At 40.7% G+C, this 14,886-nt stretch overlaps 1 pseudogene; it reads left to right on the top strand.

Moving 5' to 3' along the window:
- The first annotated feature begins 463 nt into the window (after positions 1–463).
- LOC124854565 lies at positions 464–12,140 on the top strand (annotated as a pseudogene).
- The last annotated feature ends 2,746 nt before the right edge of the window (positions 12,141–14,886 follow it).

The raw sequence follows: 14,886 nt of genomic DNA, 5'->3' as shown, positions 1-14,886 counted from the left end.
GACAGAAAAACACCAAGTGTAATGTAAGGTTACAACCCTGCACTAAAAAATATGATCCCACTTGAACTTTGATTTTTGATGTTTGGACTCATTCATACGGAGGCGGCACTTTATGATGATAGAAACAAACAGTGTCATTTGTTTTATTGAGGTAAATGAATGTTAGAAAAGATATAAAGATAATGTCTGTGTGGTGAATGAAGTAGAAATGACCATGGTGATGAAATACTCAGTCAAAACATGACTTACCATGTAAAATAAAGAGAAACTAAATTTTATTAACTAAACATTATGACTCGGTCAAAATTGTGATACAGAGTAAATAATCAAACCCAACAGTTCCCACAATGAGCAAAAAACCAACAACACAACCAGCTCCTCCCAGTCAGGATATTTCTTTGTCTCCTCCCTTCACAGATGTGTCAGTGTAAGGACCAGTGAACAACAAGGTGTGGACTGTGGGAGATGAGTCACTGCAGGAAGTGAAGGAGAGAGGGAGGAGCAGAGATCTGTTTCTGCTCAGAGGAAGTTAAACTATTCCACAGTCACTGACACCAGCTGAAATGGCGCAGCAAGAAAATCAACTGGACAGAGAAAGATTCTGCTGTTCGATCTGTCTGGATCCACTGAAGGATCCGGTGACTACTGGCTGTGGACACAGCTACTGTCTGAGCTGTATTAACACCCACTGGGACAAAGAGGAGGAGAGAGGAAGCTACAGCTGCCCTCAGTGTAGACAGACCTTCACACCGAGGCCTGTCCTGGTGAAAAGCACCATGTTAGCTGATTTAGTGGAGGAGCTGAAGAAGACTGGACTCCAAGCTGCTCCTGCTGATCACTGCTATGCTGGACCTGAAGATGTGGCCTGTGATTTCTGCACTGGGAGAAAACTGAAAGCTCTCAAGTCCTGTTTGGTTTGTTTAGCCTCTTATTGTGAAAAACACCTCCAGCCTCATTTTCAGTCACCTCCATTTAAGAAGCACAAGCTGGTGGAGCCCTCGGAGAAGCTCCAGGAGAACATCTGCTCTCGTCACGATGAGGTGATGAAGATGTTCTGCCGCACTGATCAGCAGTGTATCTGTTATCTCTGCTCTGTGGATGAACATAAAGACCACGACACAGTTACAGCTGCAGCAGAAAGGACTGAGAGGCAGAGAGAGCTCGGGCTGAGGAGACAAACAATCCAGCAGAGAGTCCAGGACAGAGAGAAAGATGTGAAGCTGCTTCAACAGGAGGAGGAGGCCGTCAATGGCTCTGCTGATAAAGCAGTGAAGGACAGTGAGAAGATCTTCACTGAGCTGATCCGTCTGCTGAAGAAAAGAAGCTCTGATGTGAAGCAGCAGATCAGATCCAAGCAGCAAACTGAAGTGAGTCGAGTCAGAGAGCTTCAGGAGAGACTGGAGCAGGAGATCACTGAGCTGAAGAGGAAAGACCATGAACTGAAGCAGCTCCCAGACACAATGGCGGATCCTGTATCGTGTTGGCATCTGATAGTGGTGGTGGACCACGATTGAGGTGGCAGCTGAACATGGACTATGATTACAACAAGACTGCTTGATATATAATATTTCTCCTCAGATACTCGACCATTACTGACAATAATCCATCAACTCATTGACCTTCCATTATGCTACAAAGTGTTTATTCTAATCAATCTTATTTTGCTGATGTTCTCCTTTACACGAGGCATCTATTGCACTTCTGTCCGTCCTGGGAGAGGGATCCCTCACATGTGGCTCTCTGAGGTTTCTATGTTCTTTTTAAACTGTTAAAATGTTTTTTTTGGTAGTTTTTCCTTTCTCTTGTTGAGGGTTAAGAACAGAGGATGTCACACCTTGTTAAAGCCCTATGAGACAGATTGTATTTGTGAATATGGGCTATACAAATAAAATTTTATTGATTGATTGATTTAGATTCTGTGTTTTTATCATTTACTTCTTTTGTCTCCATGTTTGTTGCTCAAAGTTCGTCGTCGTGACGTTTCTGCTCCGCACAGAGATCAGCTGTCAATCAAACACTGACCTTCCTGCACCACAGAAGACAGAATTCTACAATTACACTGACTTTATGATGTGTGTGAAAGAAATGATATTTGCTGTTGTTTTCTAAATCAATGTAGAAATAAAGGTTCCCTGATGTTTTATAACCTGTATTGATCCTGATCATCATCAATGACTAATTGTATTGGTTCTTTTCATGCCACGTCGTGAGATGGAGGTGAAACGAGCACAGTGCATGTCATGTTCACTGAACAAAATTATTGAACAGACTTTACTGATGAAATGAACTCAGAGCGTCAACATGTCCCAGCAGATCAGCTTCACTTAGTTTGCGGTTTGATCCATCAGTGTTGTAGGATGTTAAAGATACATTGTAAATGTGGAACCTGGTTTTTTGTTTTATCACGGCTCATCTTTGTAAAAGTTTAGATCCACTGGGTACTCATTGTATTTGTATATTTAGTGAACGGGCATGTTATCTGCTGCTCATTAGTTTCTGTTCTTTTTGATTTCCATGATCTGAACTAGCAGTTCCATTGGATGTCCTGATGGTCCCTCTGGGGTTTGTTCTGCAGCTCTATATCACATCTGTTTCTTATACATGTGATTCTGCATTTAAATCTCTTATATAGCACATAAACAATACAAATCTGTGTGTGAAGAAGCGGAAAGTTGAAATAAGAATAAAATCCAGTCATTCTTTGTCTTCATTCAGGATAAATCAAAGCTGATGGAGACAAAGTGAAACTCCTGTGAGAGAATAACTGAGGCAGTTTCCTCTGAAACTGTTCAGTCTCTGTCTTTGCAGCTTTCTGCACTAATCAGCTTCATCGCAGAGAGTGAGCAAAGTTTTCTTTACACTCCATTTGATTTTCATTCAGATGTTGTTTGTGATCTCTCTCAGTGGATGAAGTTATTCACACAGATTTAAAAGTGGAAATGTGGTTGCAGGTGAAGTTTCAGAGTGAAGGCGTTGAGTTGAGTCCTGACACAAGCCACATATTGGAGATATTGTGATGTTGTGGACTTGAAGGTAAGTTCCTGGATTTGCCTTGTGCTGTTGATTTTCTTGAGGATGAAACTTCATGAGTTTGTCGAAGTGTTGCTTCAGTGTTTCACGTCAATCCACCTCACGGACAGGCGGTCCTGGGCCAGCTCAGTTTGGTCAGACTTGATCAAAACTTCACTTGACCCCAAATTTGTCTGAGAGTTTAACCCACAAAACAGACGTTGCTGCTTGAAGAGGTTTGTAATTTATGCAGAGTTAAAACAGTAAACAGTAAAAACATTCAGGATTCGGTTCCTGGCTTGACTGGGATCGATTCTTTTGCTCCGTCACAGACAAACTTCATCCAACTGTTTCTGAACAGAAAGAACTTTGGCAATTGTCACTCGTATTAGCAGAAACAAGTTTAGAAACAGTTTATCATTTCTTAGATAAAGCCTGAACAGTTGACATGGTTCCTTTGCTCTTTGTCATTTTCTTCTTTAGAACTCCATTCTTTTGCTGTAAGTCTGTATCATCTCTGGCTGCATGTGCTGTTGTAACAGCTCAGCCCAACACTGAGGGACCGAGTTTTAGAAATAAGTGTCTGAGACTCTGAAACAAAGCTTGAGGAAATATGTAGCAGGCTGGTCAGGGAAACTCTTAGTCAAACTTCAAACGTGCTGTTATCAATGCCCGATTTGAGTCTAATTCTAGTATTGGATGAACCAGGACAAGGAAGCTAACACACATTGAAGCCTGACTAGGGTCGTCTCTCAACATGAGGCCAAAACCACCAGAATGCTTTTGGGCCTCCATGTTTTTGACCGCCATCGAGTTTAGCTGGACTTCCATGTGAGAGCCAACAGACCCCATGGCGAATCAGCTGTTCTGAGGCCACAGACACCATTCACTTGCTTCCCGGAGCAGCAGCTCGGCACATCAACGAACAGATTGACCAGCAGCAAGTAAGGGCTTATGTCTGGGCGAGACTGGTTTAAAACATTAGCGGGTTATTATTTGGTGTATGTTTGTGTAGGACGCCGAGTCCCTTTTGTTTTGTGCCAGCGCGTCGTGACCGTCTGCATTTCCGACCCGCTGCGGCTTGTGTGATCGTCAGACCTATTTTGCGGAGATGCATTACAGCTGGGCCCGGATCCCAATTCCATCCCGCTTAATTTGAATGGTAAAACCCCGCAAAACTGTCTCTGGTGTTTGAATCTCCTCTGATCGTTCTTTGCATGTTTTCTTTTCTCTCTCTCTCTCTCTCTTCTCTAAGCCCGCCTGCCTTTATAGTTCATTTCATCTGCAATTCCACGTGTTATCATGAATTACAAGGACTTAGATAGTGCGATGTTAGCATCTCGACACTTTGGTGCTTTGAACCACGAGATAGACAAGCATCCTTTGTTCTCCATTTCCTGTTGAGTCAAACCACGAGTTTAGACAGCCATTTTGATCCAGTAACACGACATCACGTGGTTGAACCGCCGTCTTGTTTTCAGTAATAAGCAAATCATCCCGTGACCGTGCGCCATCTTGACTCCCACATTATGTAAGTGCTAGTGTTGTTATCTTCAATATAGTGGATTCTTGTTAGGATAATAGTCATTAATTAACATTGATATTATCTTTAATAAATTCTATTGTATTTAAAATACCGGTATTGTGTGATTATTTGTGCATATGTATGTGAATACAGCTGGAACATAGTAATAGTGCTTGAACTTTAGCATGCTGTAATTTTATAATCATTAATAGTAAATATTGAGATTTTGTACTAGAGACAGTCTTTTTAGTTAGGATTGTTGGTCCCTGATATGAGGGATTGTCTTTGATAAATTATAATTACAAATTGTATTATTCTTAATTGATAATTGTATTGTTTCTCTCATTAATTATTTCATTATTCTTAATTGATAACTTTATTGTTTTTAATTAATAATTTTATTATTTTAATAATCATATTTTATGATTATTAACAATTATCCAACATCCAAGTCTACCTACTATTTTGTACTAGTTTTTAAAATTGTGTTCATGATTACATTTCTGTATGCCTACCGTCTGTTTTTATACTTTGACTCTGTAGTATGTTTATTGTTTTTGCTACATCTGTGTTTTCATTTGTGAAGCCCTTTGTAAGTTGTTGCTATTTTATGAAAAGATTCGTTAACTTTCTGGAAACTTTGAAGAATGTGAATATTACAACCTGTGCTGTTGTGAGCTGAATGTGACAGTTCCCAGTGCAATAATCACTTTGAAATATATTAACTCAAGTACAAACTCATGTAGCTCCCTCCCAGTCAAGATCCATGTCTCTGTGTCTCCTCCCTTCACAGGTGTGTCAGTGCTGGGACCAGTGACAACAGCCTGAACTGTTGGAGATGAGTCACTGCAGGAGTGAAGGAGAGAGGAGGAGCAGAGATCTGTTTCTGTTCAGAGATGAAACCTGCAGTCACTGACACACCGAAAGCTGAAATGGCGCAGCAAGAAAATCTAACTGGACAGAAGAAGAGATTCTGTTGTTCGATCTGTCTGGATGCACTGAAGGATCCGGTGTCATGGCTGTGGACACAGCTACTGTCTGAGTATCACCCACTGGACAATGGGGATGAAGAAGGCTACAGCTGCCCTCAGTGTCTGACAGACCCTTCACACCAGGGCTATCTGAGAAAAACACACACACACACCATGTTAGCTGATTTGTGGAGGAGCTAGAGAAGACTGGACTCCAAGCTGCTACTGCTACAGTCACTGCTATGTGGATGAAGATGTGGCCTGTGATTTCTGCACTGGGAAAACTTTAAGCTCTCAAGTCATTTTATTGGTTTGTTTAGCTCTGTTGACAGCTTACCTCCAGCCTCATTGCTCAGTCCCTCCATTTAAGAAGCTACAAGTGATGGAGCCTGGGAGAAGGCTCAGGAGACATCTGTACGTCACACGTTACAGGTGATGGCAAGAAGATGTTCTTTGCCATGATCAGCAGTGTATCTCTATTATCTGCTCAATGGATGAACATAAAGACCACGACACAGTTACAGCTGCAGCAGAAGGACGAGAGGCAGAAGGAGCTCGGGCTGAGGACAAAGCAATCATGCTGAGGACTCAGGACAGAGAGAAAAGATGAAGCTGCTTCAACAGAAGGAAGGCCATCGGCGGCTCTGCTGATAAAGCAGTGAAGGACAGTGAAGATCTTCACTGGGCTGATCCGTCTGCTGAGAAAAGAAGCTCTGATGTGAAGAAGCAGATCAGATCCCGCGTAGCAACTGATGAGTCGAGTCAGAGAGCTTCAGGAGAGACTGAACAGGAAATCTATTGGCTGAAGAGGAAAGACCATGAACTGAAGCAGCTCTCAGACACAGAGGATCGTGACAGTTCCTACCTGCGGCACACCCACCTCACTGTCACCCATGGTGAATCACACATCATCACCTAAGCATCAGGTCGTCCTCTGAGAACTTTGAGGGCCCAGTGACAGCAACTATTAATGTCACATGTCAGAAGTCGACTACCCAGGACATTCTGAGTGAGAAAAAGATTTTACAGATTATGTCAGTGGATGTTTTACTGCTGTAGAGCTCAAGACAGAAGGCTGACTTCTTAAACTATTCACAGGAAATCACACTGGATCCAAGCACATACACAAACAATATTATTATCTGAGGAAACAGAAAAATATAACAGTAATGAGAAAAATTGATCTTATTCTGATCACCCAGACCAGATTCACTGGTTGTTGGCAGGTCCTGAGTAGAGAGAGTCTGACTGGACGTTGCAGAGTGGAGGTGAAGGTGGAGGACCAGTTTATGTAACTGATCACATACAAGAATATCATTAGAGCAGGGGGTACTCACAAAGAATGTTTTTGGATACACGTATTAAAATCTTACTCGTTACATTGTTATGAAAAAGTTATTACTTTTATTATAACAGCATCAACACTCTCAGTGTAGGTCCTCTCCTCCAGGTAAGTGTTCTGGATCCAGAGTGCAGGTATTCTGTCACTTCTACAGCGTCTCAGCACCATGACTCTCCTCCACAGAGTCCAGGCCCACGTCCTCAACCTCTCTATGCGATTATGGTTGTTTTGTGATGGGCCCAGCTGAGTTCTGTAAACTCAAATAGACTCGATCATTAAAAGCAAACAGTTAAACCTGGCGGATCCTGTGTCGCTGGCTGATCCACAAGTAATAGTCCGTGGATCTGTATCATTGGCATCTGATAGTGGTGGACTGGAAGTATGGAGTAGCAGCTAGAACATGGACTATGATTATATTGACTGCTTGTTATATAATATTTCTCCTCAGATACTCAACCATTACTGACAATAATCCATCAATTCATTACAGCCTTCCATTATGCTAGAAAGTATTTATTCTAATCAATCTTATCTTGCTGTGATATTCTCCTTACAAACATCTATTGCACTTCTGTCGTCCTGGAGAGGGATCCCTCATGTGTCTCTAGTTTTCTATGTTCTTTTTAACCTGTTAAAATGTTTTTAGTAGTTTTCCTTCTCTTTGTTGAGGTTAAGAACAGAGGATGTCACACCTTGTTAAAGCCCTATATGAGACAAATTGTATTTGTGAGTGCTGGTATACAAATAAAATTTTGATTGATTGATTGATTTGGATTCTGTGTTTTATCATTCACTTCTTTTGTCTCCATGTTTGTTGCTCAAGTTCATCGTCGTGGCGTTTCTGCTCCGCACAGAGATCAGCTGTCATTCAGGCACAGAAGTAGCCCACCACAGATATTCAGTTCTCACTTTGTAAAGACAGATTCTACAGTTTACTGACATGAATATTGTGAAAGAAATAATGTTGCTGTTGTTTTCTAAATCAATGTAGAAATAAGGTTCCCTGATGTTTTATAACCTGTGATCCTGAGTGTCTCTATTGAGCTGATTGTTGGTTCTTTTCTTTTCCACATGTGAGATGGAGGTGAAACAAACTGATTGTGTGTCCATGAACTCACTGAACCAAAGTCATTGAAACAGGCTTTGATGGGAAATGAACTCAGAAGCGTCAACTTATCATAGATCGACTTCACATTTGGTTTGGTTACAGTCCATGGTGTTATGGGATGTTAGGTCACATTGTAAATGTGGGAACCTGGTTTGTTTTTATTCCGTCATCTCTGTAAAGTGTAGATCTCCACTCTGTCCTCATTGTATTTGCATATTTAGTGAACGGGCTTATTTATCTGCCTCATGTGGTTCTGTTGTGCAATTTCATGATCTGAACTAGAGTCATTGGAGAATAATCATTCAGAGTCCCTCTCTATGAGTTTGATAGCTCTCATATCACATTTGATAAACTGTATTTGTGGTTTGAGAATTCAGAATCCACTAGAGAACTGATGTTTAACATATCTCATCCATATTTTGTGTAAAACCTTTAAAATCAAACAGCAGCAGCTGCTGCAGCAGCTGTACTTTCTGTTTTCTGAGGGCGACAGTTTCACACCACCAGGAACAGCTACTGTCTCACAGCTCCCCCTACTGGACAAACTAATGAATATAGTTCACGTAAGAAAGTATTTTGTCTCTGTAAAAACAACAACAAGCCAACACAGTCTGACGAAAGTAGCAATTGTTCGTAACTGTGGACATTATGTGTTAAATCCTGCTTGAAGACTCGGCCTCGAGCGATCCTACAGTCAAGTGCGTCACGTTATTGACTTTTTAAGATTGACTGTAGTTAATGAAAAAAATCGAAACAACACAACAATAGAAACTACTTAATTAGCATTTGTCCAGTTGTCAAAACAGGCTGTGAAACAACTGCTAAACAACAACCGTTTGTCGAATATGTGCCAAAAACAATGATTTTTATTATTCTTGCCACAATACAATCTCATCCTTTGTGTATAGAAGTGAAACCTCTCCTTTTTGTAATGCCTTCACTTCCCTCAAATTCTTGTTTGGTAAAATCTCCTGACTGTTTGTATGTTTGTCTTTACAAGGCGTGAACTGATGAGCTGGACAGCGGCAGTGAGCTGACTGGGAAAGAGAATATCAGAGTTTTTATCAGCGAAGAAATCATTCCTCTCGGAGATCTGTAGTCCCCTCCGCAGGTAACACTCCAACCCACTCAACCTGTACACATGCATCTGCAGCTTCCCTTTAACCCATGATTTAATGAATAATGTTTAATACATAGTGTCATGACCTCTGCGTGATCAAATTGTGTGTCTAGGACTGGTCCTTTTTACAAACATCCTTATTTATATTACCCATTTATTTTTGTGTAGGTAGAACTAACTTTAAATATATTCAAAGTCATTACTACCTGCTCTGTCTCACGATATTTGATTCTATTTTCTTACATTACAGGATTACTATTAAACTGCTTCACACCGATTTACATGAAATGTTTGTGAAAGTATAATTATGAAGGACCAAGTAGAAGAACACATGAATTTAGAAACAGTCCAGGAATTTTATTTCCTCTTTAGCATAGATTGTGCGGAGGTTTGGACAATTGGATTAACATTTCTCATTTTAACAAATGGATGATAATGTAATTGCCTGTATCTTTATGATCCAGAATATGAATGGTTTATTGTGGAATTAAGACAGACAGTTTTCTATCAACCGTTCTGATCATTAGCATCAGTGGCCTTATTGCTTTGGTGGGAAGAAAAAATATTTCACCCATCATTGAAAATTTGAAGTATATTTAAAAGATTTAAATTTGAAATACATCTAGGTTTGATTGGGTCTTTTAGTTTTTCAGTTTGGGGTTCCTTGGTATGTCTGTGATGCATTCTGATCTTCATGTTCATGGGCCTAGTGGCTTAGGTACTTTATGATCCTGCTGTGATTTTAAACACACAGCGAATATACAATTTTGCATCTCAGGTGTGTGAGATCAGTCATTCAGAACAAATCACATCTCATAAACACATTAAAGTCCCTCACCACTGCACATACAACTGAGCTGCCACTAGAGTCAGTGTTTTCTGATTTAGGTCTAGTGTTCTCTCTCTTTGCATGAAGGTAAGTTATGTTTCACTTTTCTCATAGATTTTAAAATCTAACTCAAAAACGATTTACTCTGCTATTATTTAAAAAGCTAAACAAAATTTTTGTGAAGAAGCAAGCAGTTTCTGCAGAAAGTCAAGACAGGGAACAGTTAGTCTTTGTTTTGAGATGTGCTTTACTCTAAATAAAAGATCGATTTATTATTATTAAATGCACATCTATTTGATTTGACTTTGTTACTTATGTGTGAATGAAGGATAGCACCTCTGCCTCTCACTGAAAGCTCCATCTTATTAGCAATTATGAACAGGCATGTAAATGCAGTAAAATCCCTCAAAACCAACAAACACAGCCTTAGCTCCTCCCAGTCAGAAAATTTCTTTGTCTCCTCCCTTCACAGGTGTCCCATGCGTGTAAGGACAGTGAACAACAAGCTGAGCTGTGGAGATGAGTCACTGAGGAGTGAAGGAGAGGGAGGGGTCAGAGATCTGTATCCATTCCAGGAAGAGTGGTCTATTCTACAGTCAATGACACCAGGTGAAACTGGCACCTTGAAAATCAACTGGAACTGAGAAAGATTCTGCTGTTGATCTGTCTGGAGCAGCTGAGGATCGGTGACCTTTACTAGCTGTCAGACACAGCTACTGTCTATGACTGTAATGCTGGGACAAGAGAGGGAGGAGAGAGAGGCCACAGCTGCTGCCTCAGTGTAGACAGACAGCTACGAGGCCTATGCAGGAAAAAAGCCTCCATCGGCTGATTTGAGTGAGAGGTGAAGACTGGACTCAAGCTGCTCCTGCTGATGCTGCTCATGCTGGACCTGAAGATGTGGCCTGTGATTTCTGCACTGGGAAAACTGAAAACTCTCAGGATACCATTTGGTTTGTTGCGCCTCTTATTGAAAAGCTTACCTCCAGCCTCATCTTCAGTCACCTCCATTTAAGAAGCACAAGCTGAGTGGAGCCTCGGAAAGCTCAGGAGGCATATTAATACGTGTGGTGGGTGATGAAGATGTTCTGCCACTGATCAGCAGTGTATCTGTTATCTACTCAGGATGGAGACATAAAGGCCAGGCAGTGGCTACAATGAGAAAGGACTGAGAGGCAGAGAAGAGCTCGGGCTGGGGAGGCCGAACAATCCGAGTCAGGACAGAGAGAAAGATGCCTTGAAGCTGGCTTCCAACAGGAGGAGTTCATCAGCTGGCTCTGCTGATAAAGCAGTAGAGGGTGAAGGTAGAGAATCTTCACTAGAGCTGATCCGTCTGCTGAAGAAAAGAAATACAAATGTGAAAGCAGATCAGATCCAAGCAATAGCAAACTGAAGTAGTCAGTCAGAGGCTTCAGGAGAGACTGGAGCAGGAGATCACTGAGCTGAAGAGGAAAGACCATGAACTGAAGCAGCTCTCAGACACAGAGGATCACAACCAGTTTCTACACAACTACCCCTCACTGTCACCCTCAGTGAATCTACACACCTCATCCAGCTTCAGGATCCGTCCTCACAAGGGTACTTTACGGACGTGACGTAACTTATGTCACAGATCAGAGGTCTGACTGCACAGGACATTCCCAAAGTGAGACGAGACAAAAAAATTTACAGATTATTGTCTCAGAGTGGATGTTTTACTGCCACAACCAGAGCCAGGACCAGGCAGCTTATGAAAACTATTGCAGAAATCACATGGATCCATGACACAGTAAACAAACATCTGTTATTATCTGGGGGAAACAGAAAAGTAGCATTTATGAGTGAAGAACAGTCTTATTCTGATCACCCAGACAGATTCATTGGTTGGCCTCAGGTCCTGAGTAGAGAGAAGTCTGACTGGACGTTGTTACTGGGGAGGTGGGTATGAAGTGAGAGGAGAGTTAAGTGTAACGATCACAGCAAAAACATCAGCAGAGCAGGAGACTCAGGATGTATCTTTGGACCAATGATAAATCTTAGGTTGTTACACCAGTGTCATGGAAACAATTATATCTTTTTACAACAGGATCAGGACTCCCAGTGTCAGGTCCTTGGTCCTCAAGTGAGTGTACTTTGGATCACAGTGCAGGTGTTCTGTCCTTCTACAGCGTCTCTGACACCATGACTCTCCTCCCACAGAGTCCAGACCATTCACCTCCAGCCTCTCTATGCTGGAGTTTGGGTTGATTTTATATGAGGCAGCTGGTTCTGTAAACTCAAATAGACTACAGAGTTATTAAAGCGATGATTTAAACCTGGTGGATCCTGTGTCTAGCTGGCTGATCCTGATGTTCAAAAAAAGCGGATCATGTATCGTGTTGGCATCTGATCGTAATTAATTGGACCTGATGAAAGTGGCAGCTGAACATGGACTATGATTACAACAAGACTGCTTGATATATAATATTTCTCCTCAGATACTCGAGCCATTACGACAATAATCCATCGTATATTGACCTTCCATTATGCTACAAAGTGTTTATTCTGTCAAAATCTTATCTTCTGATGTTCTACCTTTACGCGGTATCTGTGCACTTCTGTCCGTCAAGAGAGGATCCCTCATGTGGCTCTCTGAGGTTTCTATGTATTATTCTTTTTAACTGTTAAAATGTGTTTTGGTAGTTTTCTTTCTCTGAGGGTTCAGAATGAGATGTCACACCTTGTTAAGCCCTATGAGACCAGATTGTATTTGTAGACATATGGGCTATACAAATAAAAATTGTATTGATTGGTTATTGATTCTGTGTTTTTATCATTTTACTTCTTTTGTCTCCATGTTTGTTGCTCAAAAGTTCGTGTCGTGGCGTTTTCTGCTAAAAGCACAGAAGTGTCAGCTGTCAATCAAACATGACCTTCCTCACCTAGAATATTCAGTTCTTCACTTTGTAAAGACAGAATTCTACAATGACACTGACATGTGATTGTGTGTGAAAAAAATAATGTTACTGTTGTTTTTCTAAATCAATGTAGAAATAGTTCCCTGATGGTTTATAACCTGTGATCCTGATCATCATCAATGAGCTGATTATTGGTTCTTTTCTTTTCCCATGTGAGATGGAGGTGGAAACAAACGACTGTGTGTCCATGAGACTCACTGAACAAGAGTCATTGAACAGACTTTACTGATGAAATGAACTCAGAGCGTCAACATATCGCCAGTCATTTCACTTTGGTTTGATTTACAGTCCATCAGTGTTATGGGATGTTGGAATCCATTCTACCAAATATGTGGAGCCTGGTTTGTTTTATCACCGCTCATCTCTGTAAAGTTTGAATCCACTCGTCTCGTTATGTTACATCATAGTGAACAGGCATATTTATCTGCTGCTAAATGATTCTGTTTTGTTCTTTTTGATTTCATGATCTGAACTAGCAGTTCACTGGAAAGTCATCTGATGTGGTCCCTCTGAGGATTTGTTCTACGCTCTCATCTCTCACGTTTATTCGCTGTATTTATTTGTGAATTTGAGAATTCAGAATCCACTAGAGGGCAGTGTTTAACATCTGTCCCATATTTTATTCGTGTCAAACCTTTCAAATCAAACTGACATCAGAAACACTGCCTTGCTTTGTTACTTTCTGTTTCTGTAGAGGGGCGACAGTTCACCACCAGGAACAGCCACTGCTCTCAGCCCCCCTTAGTGGCTGCTGGACAGCAGGAGGGATTGTGCAGTGGGAATAACTTTAAATAAACATTCAAAGTCATCTACTATACTCCTGTCTGCGTGGTGATTCTATCATGGATCACTATTAAAACTACTTTGCCAAATTTCCTTGAAGTGTTTTGTGAGAGGATAAAAAAGTGTGAGGATAATCATTACACATAAGATTAGAGCAGGTCCAGGAATTTTATTTACCTCTTCTTTAACATGGGTGGAGGTTTGGATAATTAGATTTAACATTTGCTCATGTTAACAAATGGAAAATATTTATCATTATTGCAGCACATGATCAGAATAGTTCGTGTTGTGATTAATTCCTAAATCCTTTAAAGACAGTTTTCTATCAACGTTCTGATCATTAGAATCAGTGAAAGCATATTTGCGTTTTGAATAGGAAGAACAAATATTTCACCCATCATGAATTGGTGAAATATATTGAAAGATTGATTAAAATAAATCCGTTTGATTGGGCTTTTAAGGTTTCTTCAAGTTTGCGGGACTTTAACACGTCATGGCAGTGATTGATGTCTTCAATATTTGTATGATTCCAGTAACAAGGTACTATAGTCTGCTGTGATTTTAAACACATGGCAGAATATATGATTTTTATATCTTATTGATGGATATGTGTGATCAGTCACATTCAGACAAATCATATAAACATTAAGTTCGCCTTTGCCGGCAACACCTTTGAGCTGCACTTTCCAGAAATTCGTGCTTATCTTGGATTAAGGTCAGAGTGTTCTCTCTTTTTCTGTGAAGTGAAGTTATCATTTCGTACTCTCATAGATTTTAAGAATCTAACTCAAAATAATTACTTGTTTAATTAAAAGCTAGGGTTAAATTTTTGTATAAGAAACAGATTCTTCAGAAAGTGACCAAGTGAAGGTGATTGTCTGTGCATTCCTCTGGGTTCTGATTGATCACTATTGGAAAAGTGAAGTCGGACACTAAAGGCTGCAGAGATCTGCTCCTCATTATGCACCAAATTTTACCTAGTGCTAAGAGAAAACTTCACCAGTCAGCTAATCCTTATCTATAAACACTTACCAAGAAGTATAGAATGCTCATGAATGTATCTCAGACCTACAACATTAGACTTTGCTAGGGATACTCAGTCTTCACATCAGTCATTCTGCATGCAGGTCTGGGTTTCTCTGGGGGTGGTAGTATTATGGTATAATGTATACTGCTTCCCCCCACACACACAGTAGCCCTGTTTGTGGGAATAACATTTGCCCCGCATCGTTTCCCCACCAGCTCACTGTTATATATATTCGT

Source organism: Hippoglossus stenolepis, chromosome 2, assembly GCF_022539355.2.
Source record: "Hippoglossus stenolepis isolate QCI-W04-F060 chromosome 2, HSTE1.2, whole genome shotgun sequence".
NCBI lineage: Eukaryota > Metazoa > Chordata > Actinopteri > Pleuronectiformes > Pleuronectidae > Hippoglossus > Hippoglossus stenolepis.
The sequence above is the reverse complement of the archived record's forward strand: the minus strand, read 5'-3'. Positions and strand labels throughout refer to the sequence as shown.